At 40.6% G+C, this 17,837-nt stretch overlaps 1 protein-coding gene across 3 annotated transcripts in view; it reads left to right on the forward strand.

Annotated features, from left to right (window-relative positions):
- Positions 1-17,837, forward strand: part of LOC114272708 (putative disease resistance protein RGA3) — a 49,342-nt gene that overhangs the window by 21,363 nt on the left and 10,142 nt on the right. Inside the window, exon 3 of one of the 3 annotated variants that reach the window (XM_082874856.1) lies at positions 15,482-15,756. The exons of the other annotated variants lie outside the window; for them this stretch is intronic. The gene's annotated coding sequence lies outside the window, so the exon portion shown is untranslated. Of the gene's footprint in view, positions 1-15,481; positions 15,757-17,837 lie in introns of those variants that run through there. 3 annotated transcript variants of the gene reach the window in all.

The raw sequence follows: 17,837 nt of genomic DNA on the forward strand, positions 1-17,837 counted from the left end.
TTGGAGATATTTCGACCAAAGCTTGATATTTTACTATATATGAGAGCCTTATATCTCATATTCAAGGGTTAGAACATTTGGAGAACAATTGAGGAAGAAGTTTGAGAGCCTCTCTCTTTTTAATACTCTCTATAGATTTCACTCTCTTGGGCATTTGTGCTTAAAGGCTTGCATACAATCATCTTCAACCTATCAACCCTTAACAAGAGTTGTTGATCATTGGGCTGAGGTTGCTAAAAGGTCTTCTTGGAGCTCATTAAGGAGGTTTTGACTTGGTTTTGTGCCTCAAAGTGTGCTTCCCTCCAAGAGGTAAAACTTTCACCCTTTAAGCTTGTCTTTCACACTTGCTTCACCATCCTTTTTCCATTGTTTTGGACTATTTTGGGGCTGGTTTTGAACCATAAAAAACTCTGGTTTTGATGTTCTAAAATGGTGGTTTAAGCCTTGTTTGGCTAGGGGGTTGTCTCTCTCTTTTGCTCCTTGGCTTGTAAAGCCTTTTGAGCTATCTTTTAAGGCCTTTCAAAATAAATTTTCGTGGCCTTTTAACCACTGAAATTCAGAGAATTTTCAGTGGTAAAAACCCTATTTTGAGGTCCCAAATAGGAGAGGGTGATCCCCCCCTCCTCTTGTCTTGCTTGGTTGTCTTGTTGGCCTATCATATGTTTCTACTTCTTTGTTCAAGCATATTTTTGTGACTTTTCAGACCTGCCATAACTCTGTTTTTGGTTGTCTTGGTCCTCTCTTGCATGCTTCTTATACTTGTAGTGTAATCCTACTTGTAACCTTGCAAAGTAGCATGTCTTTATGCTTTGAATTTGCTTAGTTTAAGCATGTTTTTAGCCATTATTTGGCATGTCATAACTCTGATTTGTGTTGGTTTGGTTGCCTCTTGCATGCTCCTTGCACTTGTAGTGCAATTTTGGTTCACTAGCCTAGTATGTTTGTTGTTTTAGTCTATTGATCTAGCATGCGTATGCTCTACTCCAGCACATTTTTGGTTTTGATTTAATGTGCTTGAGGTCTGATTTAAGTGGTTTTGGTCATGCATGTTTGGCTTTGCATAGCTATAGTGTATTTGGCTTTGCTAGCCTTGCACTTTGGGACCCCTAGCATGTCATACTTGAGCTTTTTGCATGTTATGGCTTCATTTGATATGTAATTTCAGAGCTTATATCTTTGCCATACTTCCACTTAAATCACTCTTTCAATGGCTTTGAGAGTTGTGCCTTTATGCCTTGTTTATGGGCCAATACATGAGTATGCATTTCTTGCTATTTGAGCTTCAATTCCAGCATGTTGTAGCCTCTGATTTAGCATGATTAAGCTCTGTCCAGAGCTGGTTTGGTTGTTTGTGCATTGTATTGCATGCCTCTTGTGTAAAACCCTTGACTAGCTTTGAGTTCTAAGGACCCTAACATGCTATACTTGTGTTGTTTGCATGATATGGCATCATTTAGCATGTAAATTCAGAGCATATAACATTGTCTCACTCTCACACATATCACTCTTTCATTGTGTTTGAGAGTTGAGTTTTGTGCCTTGCTTGTGAGCCATAAGTTGGGCATGCTTTTCTTGCTTCTTGTGCTTGAGTTTCAGCATGTTTAGGCCACTGATTTGGCATGTTCTAGGTCTGTCCATAGCTGGTATGATCATTTGAGCATTATATTGCATGTCTCTAGTGTTGTGTCATTCACTAGTTTCATCATTTTAGTCCCTTAACATGTTATGGATACGTTGTTTACATGTTAGAGTCTTGTGTTTCATGCCAAGCGTAGCATGTTGTTTGCATTACACGATGTTCAACCGGACGTTATGTTGAACACAAGGTGGATTGGCCCACTTCATACTTGAAGTGATGAAAGTGAGCCAATCCCCTTTGTCTCTGTTGCCTTTGATCATCCATGAGGAGGTAATGGATTTAGAGTCTTGTTTGCATTCCATTTATTGAATTTGTGCAAGTTGGATCTTTGGCCATCATGCATTGAGATGCTTAATTGATGGTCTTGGATCCAATGGTGCCTCTCCCTTGATGTTTTGAGGTGATATGGAGTGGCATGGTATGTACATACCCTTGGGAGACCCTCAATTTCCTCTGTTTTGTGCTCTGTTGCAGCTTGGTGTCACAGCACACCAGTGGCCGGCAGTTCTTCATTGTTGGCCGGCACCCTTTCATCTCTGGCCGGCAGTGTGCATCTTTGGCAGGCAGGGGGGTCGGCAGTAGCTCCTCATGGCCGGCAGGCCACTGGTGCATTCCCTAGCATTGATTTGGTAAGGTTCAGCAGCAAGTTCTCAAAGACACCCTACAAACAGAGCCTCAAGAGAGCAACCGAAGAGCTTTTCGGGGCTAAAACCGAGCATGCATCTTCTGCTTCTTCAAACAGAGCCAAGGCAGCAGAGTTTTAAAGCTTTACTTGTTAGTTAGCCTGAATTGGTAAATTAATTAAATTGTTAATTAGTTAATTGTTGTAACAATTAGTAAGTAGTTTACTTGTTATTCAATTTGATTTGTAATAATTAGTCTAATTAGCTTAATTAGATTAGTTGATTAGCTTAGCGTATTCATTCGGACCCTCCATCGAGAGGGTAAATGCTGTAATAAGCGTGCGCGTGTGTGATGCATGTCTTCTAACCCCATTTCTTTCTTCTTTTTACTTATCAGCTTTCGATGGTTAGTTTAGGACATGTTTCAATTAGCATACTTATGCTTTGCATGCGTGCATCATTCATGTCACGACCCAAACCCGGCCCTATGGGTTTAGCACCGTAACCGGCCAGTAATCCGAGATTACCGAAGGCCTGCAGAACAGTAATACAGTAAAACAGAGTACAGGGCCTGGCGGAAGCCAATACAGTAAATAAATAGTGTCCATTGAGCTGTGACAATCTGTATGCAAAAGGACTTTTCATACATTTATACATAAACAGTACAGAACAGTATACACAATATTTACAATCATTCAGACTAGGGACTCGACCCTATATAACAGTACAGTAACACTCAGTCTATACAGAACAGTAAAACAGTACAGAAGGGGGAATTGTAAAAGACCCCTAAGCCTTAACAGATAGGCTCGGAACCTCGCAGTGAGGCACAAAGGCTGGCTTGACAAAACTGGAGTTACCCTGACGCTCCTAGCTCCGATCTGGTGCCTGCACACCTACATATATATATGAGCCGTGAGCTAAAGCCCAGTGAATAACATAAAGCGTAAAGGGGTTTAGAATGAATGTCCTTACAGTAATGAAAACAGTTCAATTCAATCAGTATTTCAGTTGTTCAGTACAGTAAACAGTCATATGTGGTACATCCATTAGCATAACAGTAACAGTAGGTCTTAAAAGACCGAACAGTAATGATGGCCATCAGTCAGTAAACAGTAGTGGCTCCACGAGGGAACCGACAGAGATCTCTGTAACAGTAACAGTAACAGTAAACAGTAGGTACTAAGGATGCCACAGTACAGTTCAGAAATAAAGGACATACATTCATTCAGTAAATAATACCAGTTCAGTAAACAGTTCAGTTCAGTATTCAAAAGATATCAGTTGAACATATCTTTACACAATTGTTACTCACAGAGTTCTGGGCTACAGTATGCTAGAGCGTGTCTCCCCAGTTGCCAACCCTACACAGTTCACAGGTTGAACACACACTAAGCTACACAGTTGGGAAATATCATAACTTAATCCCTAATTTGCCTTGGTGTGTTCTACAACGATATCCTCATCTAAATGTCTTAAACTAGGCCTAAGAATGCCTAGGGTGGGATGAGGATGCAAAAATACACTTAGAAAACATTTTGCAAACTTTGCTGAAAATAGGGGCCTCGCTCGAGCGAGACTTTCTTCGCTCGAGCGGAAGTCCAAAATCAAAGGCTTCACTCGAGCGAGGAATCCTTCGCTCGAGCGGTCTGCAAAACAGTAAAAGTACTGGATGCTGAGATTTTACGCGCGATGGTCGCTCGAAGGTCGCTCGAGCGGAGCCCTGGGCAAAGGTGCTCGCTCGAGCGGGGAACCCTTCGCTCGAGCGAGGAAGCCAAATCTGGAATTTCCAGATTTGCCTCCCAAGCTCAAACCAAGCATTCAACCACTCCAAACTCGACCTCTTGGGCCCAAATTCTGGAAAACATAACTAAATTCAATGTATAACAAGTTTCAAAGCTCAATTTATGAATTCAAGCCCCAAAGGTGAGTCAATTAAAACCATATTCAAACCCATTTTCAAGAACAACATTCAAACATGCATGGATGAGTTTTAAACCAAATTGAAGCTCCAAAGCTTGCTCAATCAGCTCATTTCTTTTCAAAACCAGATGAAAACATGGTCTATAACAACAATATGAGCATGCATGTACTAATGTCCATGTAATCAACCTCAAAATGCAACAATACTAACATGCATGCAAGAGATGAGCTTCAATCCACCATTAATGAACCAAATCATGACTTAGCTCTACAAATTAACATGAACCATGCATGAATCAACTTAAAGACAAAATCAAAAGATGAAATTCATACCTAGGTTCCTCGAATGCAAATCTAGAGGTTCAATATAGCAATCTACACTTCAATTCCAAGCAATTCAAGCCAAATCAACAAGAACAATTCTCTCTCTCTCTAACTCTCTTCTTGGTCGGTTAGAGGCAACACAAGGGCTGATGAAATGTGTTACTTGAGTGTAATGAGAATCAAAGATGACTCAAGTAGTGGGCCACTCATGTGGCAAAATGGTAAATAAGTCCAACTCTTTTATTAGCTTATTTTAATCTAATTTAATCATACCTAATCAGTTTTCAGGTAAATATTCCATAAAATTACATAAATTATGAGGATCATAAAACACCGATCAATTTCTAATTCGGCCGCCGATAAGGCCTTCAATTAGCAGTTTAAACATATAAGTATGAACAGATAATCATACAGTCAAACAGATAGAATGCAATTTAACTAACATCTACTCAATCAATTCGGTTTCCAATTTCAGTCAGTCAGTTCAGTACTTTTAATCAGTTCAATTATCAGTCAGTTATCAGTCATTATCAGTTCCGTTTAACAGTAATCGGTGATTTTCGGTAATCAATCGGTCATTAATCAGTAAACAGTATGGGGGTTGTTACAGTCTCCCCTCCTTATAAAGAGTTTAGTCCTCTAAACTCGAGTTACCTTCATTCTGGAAGAAAACAGGATTCAGTGGAAACAGTTCAGGATATCGTTTGGCCATGTCATCTTCCCTTTCCCAAGTGGCATACACGCCACCGTGGTTCTGCTAGTCAACTTTTACTAGCGGAATCTATTTGTTCCTCAGTTTCTTGATCCGTCGGTTTACAATCTGTATAGGCCGTTCTTCGTAAGTGTAGTCATCACTCAACACTACGTGGGTAGGCTCTATTACATGGAACGGATCCCGGAGATAATCTCTTAACATAGAAATGTGGAAAACATTATGCATGTGTTCCATTTCAGGAGGGAGCGCAACTTGATACGCCACCGGATTGATTTTCTCAATAATCTCATACGGTCCGACATATCTCGGCGCTAACTTGCCCTTGACTCCAAAACGAGTCTGGCCTTTCATTGGTGTCACTTTCACAAAAACGTGATCACCCACTTCATACTCTTTGTCCCGTCTCCTGACATCTGCATAACTTTTCTGTCTACTCTGTGCAGTTTTCAGTCTCTGCTGTATCAATTTCACTTTTTCAGTTGTTTCATACACAATCTCGGGCCCAAGCAAAGGCCCATCTCCAACTTCTGCCCAGCAAATTGGAGACCTACATTTCCTGCCATACAATGCCTCGAAAGGCGCCATGCCTATACTCGAATGGTAGCTGTTGTTGTAGGCGAATTCAGCTAATGGCAGATGACTTTCCCAGTCTCCCTGAAAATCAAGGACACACATTCTCAGTAAATCCTCCAGAGTTTGGATGGTCCTTTCTGATTGGCCATCTGTCTGAGGATAATAGGCACTACTCAGTCTCAGTTCAGTACCCAGTGCAGTTTGTAGGCTTTGCCAAAATCTCGATGTAAACTTCGAATCCCTGTCAGAAACAATGGACACAGGCACTCCATGCAGTCTTACAATCTCATCAATATAGATAACAACCAATTTGTCCGCGTTATAGATTGTCTTGACAGGTAAGAAGTGAGCAGATTTGGTTAATCTATCAACAATAACCCAAATTGAATCCATACCTTTTCTGGAGCGAGGTAATCCCACAATAAAATCCATGGTGATATGCTCCCATTTCCACTCTGGTATGGGTAGGGGTTGCAATAGTCCGGCCGGTCGTTGATGTTCAGCTTTGACCTGTTGGCAATGAAGACATTTGGATACAAAATCGGCAATTTCTTTCTTCATTCCCGGCCACCAGAAATTCTGTTTCAGATTTTGGTACATTTTCGTATTCCCCGGATGGATAGACAATTTCGAATTGTGGCCTTCTTGTAGAACTCTCCTTTTCAGTTCAGTATCATTTGGTACACACAGTCTTTCTTGAAATTTCAGTACATTATTCTCAAATTTGAATCCCGGTCTTGGTTTAGATTCTCTTTCCTCGATGATCTTCTTCAAGAAATCATCCAGTTGCTGTTTTTCTTTAACCTCTTCAATCAGTGCCGGTTGAGCAGAAATAGCGGCTAAGATTCCACCTTGTTCTCTCAAAACAATTTCAATTTCAGATTTTTCAAGGTCACAAAGCAACTCTTTCTGTCCGGTAAGCAAACATGCTAAGTTTCCAATCGATTTCCGGCTCAATGCATCGGCAACGGTATTGGCTTTTCCTGGATGGTACAATATCTGTAGGTCATAGTCTTTAATCAGTTCCAGCCATCTCCGCTGTCTCATGTTCAGTTCTTTCTGTGTGAAGAAATATTTTAAGCTCTTGTGGTCAGTGTATACTTCACATGTCACCCCATACAGATAGTGACGCCAAATTTTCAGTGCAAACACCACTGCAGCAAGTTCCAGGTCATGGGTCGGGTAGTTCTTTTCATGTGGTCTCAACTGTCGGGAAGCATAAGCAATAACTCTCCCATTCTGCATTAAAACACACCCCAAACCCTTATGAGAAGCATCACTAAATACAATATAGCCATCCATACCTGAAGGTAAGGTAAGAACTGGTGCAGTCACTAATCGAGTTTTCAGCTCCTGGAAAGCAGATTCTCTTTGGTCAGTCCAGTCAAATGATGTCCCCTTTTGAGTTAACTGAGTCAATGGTAGGGCAATTTTGGAGAAATCTTTGACAAATCTTCTGTAATATCCAGCCAATCCCAAAAAGCTTCGGACTTCAGTCACATTTGTTGGTCTAGGCCAGTTCACTACAGCTTCAATTTTCTGCGGATCAACAGAAATTCCATCTTTGCTAACAACATGCCCCAAAAACATAACATGGTCAAGCCAAAATTCACATTTAGACAGTTTAGCATACAGTTTCTGTTCTCTTAAGGTTTGTAGGGCAAGTCTCAGATGATGTTCATGCTGTTCTATACTTTTGGAGTAAATCAATATATCATCAATAAATACAACAATAAAGTCATCAAGGTATGGTTTGAAAATTTTGTTCATGAGGTCCATAAAAGCAGCTGGTGCATTCGTGACTCCAAAAGGCATAACTAAAAATTCATAATGTCCATACCTCGTTCTAAAAGTAGTTTTATCAATGTCATCTGGTTTAACTTTCAACTGATGGTATCCGGATCTGAGATCAATCTTGGAAAATACTTTAGCACCCTGTAACTGATCAAACAGGTCATCAATACGCGGTAATGGGTATTTGTTCTTTACAGTTACCTTATTCAGTTCACGGTAGTCAATGCACAGTCTCAGTGAGCCATCTTTCTTCTTGACAAACAAAACAGGAGCACCCCATGGCGAAGTGCTAGGTCTGATGAACTTTTTGTCTAACAGTTCTTGCAATTGCACTTTCAGTTCTTTCAGTTCAGTTGGAGCCATTCGGTAAGGAGCTTTAGAAAATGGTTGTGTTCCGGGAATCACATCAACGGTAAATTCAATCTCCCTATCAGTCAAATCTCCTGGAAGATTATCTGGAAAAACATCTGGAAATTCTCTGACTATAGGAATACAATTCACATCAGTTTTAACACTATCATCAGTAGACACAGTCAGTACAGAACACAGATATCCTTTACATCCTTTCCTAATTAATTTAACAGCTTTTACTGACGAAATCAAATACGGAGGAGGTACTACTCCACTCCCATTAAACACAAATTCAGGCAAACTAGGTGGACGGAAAACAACTTGCTTGGTCACACAGTCAATAGTGGCATGATATTTTTGTAACCAATCCATCCCCAATATTACGTCAAAATGATCAATGTTCAATGGCAGTAAATCAATAAACAGATGCATATCCCCAACAATAATTTCACATGCGGGGTACATATAAGCACATGTCATGGATCCCCCTACGGGTGATGATACGGCTAGCAGATAGTTCATGGGTTCTAAGGGTCTATTCAATTTTCGTGAAAAAGCATGTGATACATAAGAATGTGTAGACCCCGAATCAATCAGTACATATGCATTTTGCGTACAGATAGAGAGGATACCTGACACAACGGTCTCGGTATTCTGCACATCTCCCGGTACTAGTGCGAACACTCGGCCTTGCCTCACAGGCTCTTTCTCGGTAGCTCTGGGGTTAGGCTTTGGTGCTACAGTTGATGCTGCTGCGCTTGGTGCAGCTTTACTACTGGCTTGTGGAGCAGAGGGGCAGTCTTTAACCATGTGGCCCACCTTGCCACACCTGTAACAGGCTCCAGATAATTTGTGACAAACCCCTTTGTGCCTGTTGCCACATACAGAGCAGGGTGGAGTGAACCCACTCCCTTGGCTGGGGCTAGTCGTTGATCCCGTGTTCTGTTTCTTGTTGGCTGGGTTGTGCTTGCCTTTCTTGAATTTGAAACCCTGCCTTTTACCATGCCATTCAGTTGTTGGTGTTTCAGATTGTTTCACCGCTGCAATGTTCGACTCGGCCATCAATGCCCGGTCGAGAACACCCACAAAAGTCGGTAGTTTCAACACATTTATTCGGTCAAGAATTGCAACATTAAGGCCACCTTCAAATTTTCTGGCCTTCTTATATTCAGTATCCACCATGTGCGGTGCATAACGGGCAAGTTCAGTAAATTTGGTTTCATACTCTGCAACGGACATTGTGCCCTGCTTCAGCTGTTCAAATTCAGTCACTTTTCTATCCCTGACACACTGAGGGAAGTACTTTTCAAAGAAGGACTCCTTGAACTGAGCCCACGTCATAACAGTATTTGTATCACGGATCAGCATCCACCACCTTCTAGCTTCTTCTTGTAAGGTGAAGGTAGCTAACAGTACTTTGTTCGCTTCTGAGCACGGAAACACTTCAAATAATTTTTCTGTTTCCAGAACCCAAGCTTCAGCTTTTAACGGTTCAAGGCCTCCCTGAAAGGATGGCGGTTTCATTTTGCTGAACTTCTGGGTCAGAGCAATTATATCCCCATCATTTACATTTGCATTAGGTTCCGGCTGTACCGGAGGAGGAGGAGGCTGTTGGTTCTGTTGTTCAAGTCTAGCAGTTATCAGTTCCATCATTCTTTCCATTCTTTCCATTCTTGCCTCAGTAGATGAGGACTCAGGTTCATTTGCATTGTCCATTTCACTATAAGCAGTTATAACAGTTTTAAACATAAGCAGTCATTTGTTTAACAGTTTACCACATGAGTATGTATTCAGTCATAACACAACCACACACCTATCATGCTCATGAGATGCCCTAATCACTTTTCTAGGACACCCTATAGCTCATTTGGACACGTGTGTGCGGTATAACTCGTGGTAAGTATCGCTCTGATACCACTCTGTCACGACCCAAACCCGGCCCTATGGGTTTAGCACCGTAACCGGCCAATAATCCGAGATTACCGAAGGCCTGCAGAACAGTAATACAGTAAAACAGAGTACAGGGCCTGGCGGAAGCCAATACAGTAAATAAATAGTGTCCATTGAGCTGTGACAATCTGTATGCAAAAGGACTTTTCATACATTTATACATAAACAGTACAGAACAGTATACACAATATTTACAATCATTCAGACTAGGGACTCGACCCTATATAACAGTACAGTAACACTCAGTCTATACAGAACAGTAAAACAGTACAGAAGGGGGAATTGTAAAAGACCCCTAAGCCTTAACAGATAGGCTCGGAACCTCGCAGTGAGGCACAAAGGCTGGCTTGACAAAACTGGAGTTACCCTGACGCTCCTAGCTCCGATCTGGTGCCTGCACACCTACATATATATATGAGCCGTGAGCTAAAGCCCAGTGAATAACATAAAGCGTAAAGGGGTTTAGAATGAATATCCTTACAGTAATGAAAACAGTTCAATTCAATCAGTATTTCAGTTGTTCAGTACAGTAAACAGTCATATGTGGTACATCCATTAGCATAACAGTAACAGTAGGTCTTAAAAGACCGAACAGTAATGATGGCCATCAGTCAGTAAACAGTAGTGGCTCCACGAGGGAATCGACAGAGATCTCTGTAACAGTAACAGTAACAGTAAACAGTAGGTACTAAGGATGCCACAGTACAGTTCAGAAATAAAGGACATACATTCATTCAGTAAATAATACCAGTTCAGTAAACAGTTCAGTTCAGTATTCAAAAGATATCAGTTGAACATATCTTTACACAATTGTTACTCACAGAGTTCTGGGCTACAGTATGCTAGAGCGTGTCTCCCCAGTTGCCAACCCTACACAGTTCACAGGTTGAACACACACTAAGCTACACAGTTGGGAAATATCATAACTTAATCCCTAATTTGCCTTGGTGTGTTCTACAACGATATCCTCATCTAAATGTCTTAAACTAGGCCTAAGAATGCCTAGGGTGGGATGAGGATGCAAAAATACACTTAGAAAACATTTTGCAAACTTTGCTGAAAATAGGGGCCTCGCTCGAGCGAGACTTTCTTCGCTCGAGCGGAAGTCCAAAATCAAAGGCTTCACTCGAGCGAGGAATCCTTCGCTCGAGTGGTCTGCAAAACAGTAAAAGTACTGGATGCTGAGATTTTACGCGCGATGGTCGCTCGAAGGTCGCTCGAGCGGAGCCCTGGGCAAAGGTGCTCGCTCGAGCGGGGAACCCTTCGCTCGAGCGAGGAAGCCAAATCTGGAATTTCCAGATTTGCCTCCCAAGCTCAAACCAAGCATTTAACCACTCCAAACTCGACCTCTTGGGCCCAAATTCTGGAAAACATAACTAAATTCAATGTATAACAAGTTTCAAAGCTCAATTTATGAATTCAAGCCCCAAAGGTGAGTCAATTAAAACCATATTCAAACCCATTTTCAAGAACAACATTCAAACATGCATGGATGAGTTTTAAACCAAATTGAAGCTCCAAAGCTTGCTCAATCAGCTCATTTCTTTTCAAAACCAGATGAAAACATGGTCTATAACAACAATATGAGCATGCATGTACTAATGTCCATGTAATCAACCTCAAAATGCAACAATACTAACATGCATGCAAGAGATGAGCTTCAATCCACCATTAATGAACCAAATCATGACTTAGCTCTACAAATTAACATGAACCATGCATGAATCAACTTAAAGACAAAATCAAAAGATGAAATTCATACCTAGGTTCCTCGAATGCAAATCTAGAGGTTCAATATAGCAATCTACACTTCAATTCCAAGCAATTCAAGCCAAATCAACAAGAACAATTCTCTCTCTCTCTAACTCTCTTCTTGGTCGGTTAGAGGCAACACAAGGGCTGATGAAATGTGTTACTTGAGTGTAATGAGAATCAAAGATGACTCAAGTAGTGGGCCACTCATGTGGCAAAATGGTAAATAAGTCCAACTCTTTTATTAGCTTATTTTAATCTAATTTAATCATACCTAATCAGTTTTCAGGTAAATATTCCATAAAATTACATAAATTATGAGGATCATAAAACACCGATCAATTTCTAATTCGGCCGCCGATAAGGCCTTCAATTAGCAGTTTAAACATATAAGTATGAACAGATAATCATACAGTCAAACAGATAGAATGCAATTTAACTAACATCTACTCAATCAATTCGGTTTCCAATTTCAGTCAGTCAGTTCAGTACTTTTAATCAGTTCAATTATCAGTCAGTTATCAGTCATTATCAGTTCCGTTTAACAGTAATCGGTGATTATCGGTAATCAATCGGTCATTAATCAGTAAACAGTATGGGGGTTGTTACAATTCATCTGTCTTGCATGCACCGGGTTCAGTGTATCATTCAAACTGCATTGTATTTCAATTCCTATTTGAATACATGTATCAAATTACTGCATTCATATGCCATCTTAGCCAGCCGAGCCTATTTTAGCTTCATTTTTGCATGTGTTGCATTAAGCATTGTTTGCATTAAGCATTGTTAACATAGCTAGGATCATGCATTGATTACTGACTAGCTTCTTTTTTTGCTCGGAGTACACTGTGAGTGTTTATGCTTTAGCATCCTTGCATGTGCGTAAGTGACTGCCATGATAGCATGTTTGCCATGAGGCTATGTGCTTATGTGTTTAAACTGCATGAATGCCTGTGGATGAAGGTTTCATTGCTTGAATTGGAATAATTCATCAAAATGTGTGTTTTAAGCCCACTTTGCGGAGTGGCAAAATCATGTTGTTTTCTAAGGCCACTTGAGGGTGGCAAATCCGCGTCTTAGCCTACTTGCGAGTAGCACTTTCAAACCATTTTGAAAAAAACAAGTATGAGATGTTTTGTTCCAAGTTGAGTGATTTAGTCTATGCTTGTGTGTTGTACGCATCACATAGTAAAGATAGCTAATAAACTGGAATAAGAACACATGTGTTTACAAAAACAACATATCATGTTAGTAGAGGCCGATCTTTGATCGGGCGAGCCGGGGTGCTAATTTCAGAACCTTCCCCTCTCGTACCCAAGTTCCCGAGCCGAGGCAACTTTGGTGATGACGAACACGTGGCCTTAGGCACGAGTCAGGGTTTCCTAAATTTTTCAAAAACAAAATATTTTGGTGGCGACTCTGAAATCTGGTAAAGCAGTCCATGTTTGGCACTTTTTGATTAAAATCGATTTTCCAAAATGATTTGTCGGATTTGGACTCTTTGGTGATTTATCAGTCTTACATTGCACTTTGTGAGATTAGATTCAGAACCGTGACAGGAGTCCGAACTGTAGTAGCTAGAACTACAATTTGCGCCCTCTCCGAAAGGTGGGCGCGCGGAGCAAGTTCGGACGGTCTACAGGGTTGCTACACAAGGCCTCGAACAACGAAGCAAAGTACGAAGCACTAATTGTTGGATTGAAACTGGCAACAACTGTGGAAGCCGATGAGGTGGTAGTCTTCTGTAACTCTATAACAACCTTGACCTCTGATTAACGTTAATTCATGGTTAAATAAGCCTAAACAGTAATTAAGGTGAAATTTTGAATTAATTGCATATAAGTGTTACATTATTGTGCTTATATCTGTTTATTGTAGAAATATTTGTTTTCGTTTCTATTTCGTTTTGCGAATTGAAGGCTTTATCAATATCTGATTACGAAGTTGACTTGATATATGTGTTATTTGGGATTTTTAGAATTTAAAGATATGTTTAATTAAAAATCAATTCGGAATGATTAAATTAAAATAATTAATGTCCGATTGATTAGCTTAATCAATAACTCAATTAAAGACCACTAAGTAAGCCTATATAGGGTCCCTATACCACTTAAGACACATCTCATCTTCATTCTTATGAGCCCAAAACGTGGGTGAGAGAGAGAGAGAGAGAGAGAATAGGGAGAATTGAATTCAAACTCAAGGATTGTAGAAGGTAGAAGGCTTTGAAGCTTTTGGCTTAAAAACTCAAATAATTAACCATCTAGAGCACAATTGAGAGGCTAAAGTAAGAATTCAAGCCTTTGGCCTTGTTCCTGAGTTGGTAAATTCATGAATACAAGTGTATTGGGTGGATTATTATGAGAAGTGAGCTAGAATGAAGAAATATGGATCATACCATGCATGCATGTCCATTTGAGCACAATTTGAGTTTAATTTCAAAGAATTCTCTCATGCATGTGTCCATTTTACCTTTATTTTGAGAATTTATCTTGATTAATATTATTTCATCTCAATTGATCATGTTTTGGAAGTTTTGAAGTCAAGACAATACATGCATGTTATGTTTTTCAAAGAATTGAGCTTAGTTTTGAGCACTTGACATGCTTTTGGGCGTTGATTTCATGAAATGATCTTGAATTCTCAATATTTTCCAAGTTTAGATGTGTTTTCTCAAGTGTTTGGCCCAAAAGGATGAGTTTTGTAGCTTTGAAGTTGAGTTTGGAAGCTTGGAGGTGAATTTGAAAATTCCAGAATTCGACCTCTCCGTTTGAGTGACAGATCATGCGCTCAAGCGGCCACCTTTGTTTTTGCATCTCCGCTCGAGCGACCAGAAGTCCACTCGAGCGTGAAATGCAAGCTCTCAAAAGTTTCATGTTTTTGCAGACCGCTCGAGCTATAAGAGTTGCGCTCGAGCGAGGACTTGAGTCTCACGCTCGAGCAACAGTCGAGCGTCCGTCGAGCATGAAAATCACATAACCAATACTTTTCAAAGTTTACAGACCGCTCCAGCGAAGGAAGTTGCGCTCAAGCGGCCCCTCACATGTTTGCATGTTCGCTCGAGCGAAGTAAGTTGCGCTCAAGCGGGACCCCTGTTTTCAGCAAGTTTGGTTAAGTGTTTCCAGGTGCATTTTTGGCATTTTCATTACATCTTAGGCATTCCTAGGCCAAGATTAAGACACAATAATGAGAGTATAGGCTAGAAACACACTAAGAACGAAATGAAATGAGTTATGATCAATCCAAGCATGTGTTTCAGCATATGTACTATTATGTTGGTGTAGGCCGCGCGTCATGAGCTGTTGAGCCATTGGTCTGCTACCAAGCTATCTGTGAGTAATAATTTAGTAACGCTATGTTTGATATGAAATACCTTCTGAGCATTATGATATGATATGAACTATTTCTGAATGATACAAAAGGTTATTTTGTGATTACATGAATGATGATCCAATTCTTTGAAATGTCTTTGTGGTATCCTTAGCGGAGGCCCTCGTCTAAGGGAATAATACTGTGGCTTATGGTCGTGAGGCCCTCACCTGGGGAAATAATACCGTGGCCAGGCCCTTACCCGGGGGAATAATCTCGTGGCCTATATACGAAATATGTTACCCGGTACCGGAGGTTCCATTATGGAACTTGATATGCTTGACCAACATGATATGTCATGCTAAAGGAAGTACCACACATGATATGAATATGAATATGATCATGACTATGTTTCTGTTTTGATAAGAGATTTGAAATCTAAATCTGTTACGGTCATCATTCATTAAAACTTTTACTTTGTTATTATTCACTGGGTACCAGCTCACTATAATTATATTATGTATGTAGGTGACCAAGCGCGTGACCAGGCTCAAAATTGAGGACCTGGCGTATCAGTTTTGTCAGCCAGTCGTTGTGCCTCCGACGAGGTTCCATTTTGTGAGCGAGTCAAGTTTAAATGGCTTGTGTTTAAGACCTTGTCTTCCTTTGGGTATAGAACAAGTTTTCTGTTATCTGTATATTGGGCTAAGTCCTTTTTGGCTTTATTTGTAATGAATTTGACGAAGACTATTGCATTATGACGTCATGTATATGTGTATAAAGTTTAAAACATTTTTGTCCCATATATGTCTCTACAGCTCAATGGATTATGTATGTTTCTATATTTGCTTCTACAACCCCTAATTATAAGTTATTTTGTTCAGAGGCCTTTGGTAATCCAAGGATTATTGGCCGGTTACGGCGCTAAACCCATAGGGGCGGGTTTGGGTCGTGACAAACTCCCAGCTCATTGTAAATCAAGCAACAGACGAGTACACAGCTCGGGATGAGAGGATGATAGCGTATGTCAAGGAGGTTGTCAAGTTGTTAACATGTTTCCAAAGTTGCTGGCTGCAGCAGGTTAGCCGAGATGATAACCATGTCGATGCCCTGGCTAACCTCGTTAGTGCGATGAAGTCAAGTAAGGCAATGATAATAATGGTGGATTATCTATCAGGCCCAAGTATAAAGCCTCTGATAACAGAGTATGAAGCAATGTGTGTGGAGATGAGCCCAAGCTAAATGGACGCTATATTAGTATTCCTCAGAGATGACAGACTGCTAGAAGAGAGAAAGAAAGCGCATAAGATCATATTGAAGTCGGCCAGATTTTGCCTGTCAGCAGAAGGCCATCTATACAGGAGATCATTCACGGGACCCCTTCTGCGATGTGTACACCCATCCCAAGTAGAGGACTTTCTGTACGAGATCCATGAAGGAGTGTATGGAAGCCATGCTGAGGGCAGATCACTTACCCACATAGCCATATCTCAGGGATACTGGTGGCCTTATATACAGAAGGACGCTGAAGCCCATGTAAGGAAGTGCGAAAAGTGCAAAAAGTTTGCACCTTTGATACACCAGCCAGCTGCAGATCTAAATCCAGTGTCCAGTCCTTGGCCATTTGCCTAATGGGGCATGAATCTAGTTGGGCAACTGTCCCAGACAACTAGATAGAGGAAGTTCCTACTAGTAGCAACTGATTACTTCATAAAGTGGGTAGAGGTTGAACCCTTAGCCAAAATACAACATGTGGACGTGAAGAATTTCATCTGGAAAAACATAATCATCAGGTTCGAAATCCCAACAGCCATTGTGGCAGATAATGGTACCCAATTTCATAGTAAGCTGATTAAAAACTTTTGTGCAAAGTACAAGATCAAGAATTACTATTTTACTTCTCGCTTCCCCCAGAGTAATGGTTAAACCGAGGCGTCTAACAAGACCATCCTGGATAGAATCAAGAAAAAGTTGGAAGCTGCCGAGGGCAAGTGGGTGGAAGAATTGCTCAATGTCCTGTGGGCATATCGGACTACGCCGAGAAGATCTACTGGAGAATCTCCTTTCGCTATGGTATATGGCACCGAAGCAATCATTCCACTAGAGATCGGCATCCCAAGAATTAGAACCTAAGGAGTGAAGAATGGAACAAATGAGGCATTCCTTACCCGAGATCTTGATCTAATAGAAGAAAGAAGAGAAAGAGCAACAATTCGGCTGGGAGCGTACCAGCAACAACTCACTAGGGCACACAACAAAAAGGTCAATCCTAGGGAATTTCAAATTGGAGACCTTGTCTGAAGAAAGATTGTCGGCAATAAGAAAGATCCCTAGGAGGGCAAGCTTGGCCCAAACTAAGAGAGACCATATCGCATCATCTCGGTCGCAAGCAATGGTGTTTACCAGCTTGAAGACACTGATGGCAAAGAGCCATCAAGACCTTGGAACACTGGCAATTTGAAGTTTTTTTACCATTAATTTCTGTTTTTCGAGTTTCTTTTATGTAACAGATTATTAGCCGAAGTATTAATGAAACATTAGCTTGATTTTGTTTTACGAGAATGTTGGTGAAATTTGTGCGATAAGACCAAAAAGTCTTAAGGCAATGTTTCAGCGTGAAATAAGACGATTAACTTAGACTTGCCATAATGATAGAGTTGAACTAAGTCTGCAATGTTTCAGCATGAAATAAGATGATTAACTTAGACTTGCCATAATGGTAGAGTTGAACTAAGTCTGCGATGTTTCAATATGAAACAAGACGATTAACTTAGACTTGTCATAATGGTAGAGTTGAACTAAGTCTGCAATGTTTCAGCATGAAACAAGATAATTAACTTAGACTTTCCATGACGGTAGAGTTGAACTAAGTTAGCTATGCTTC

Source organism: Camellia sinensis, chromosome 6 (assembly GCF_055761805.1).
Source record: "Camellia sinensis isolate YWXY chromosome 6, ASM5576180v1, whole genome shotgun sequence".
NCBI classification, from domain to species: Eukaryota; Viridiplantae; Streptophyta; class Magnoliopsida; order Ericales; family Theaceae; genus Camellia; species Camellia sinensis.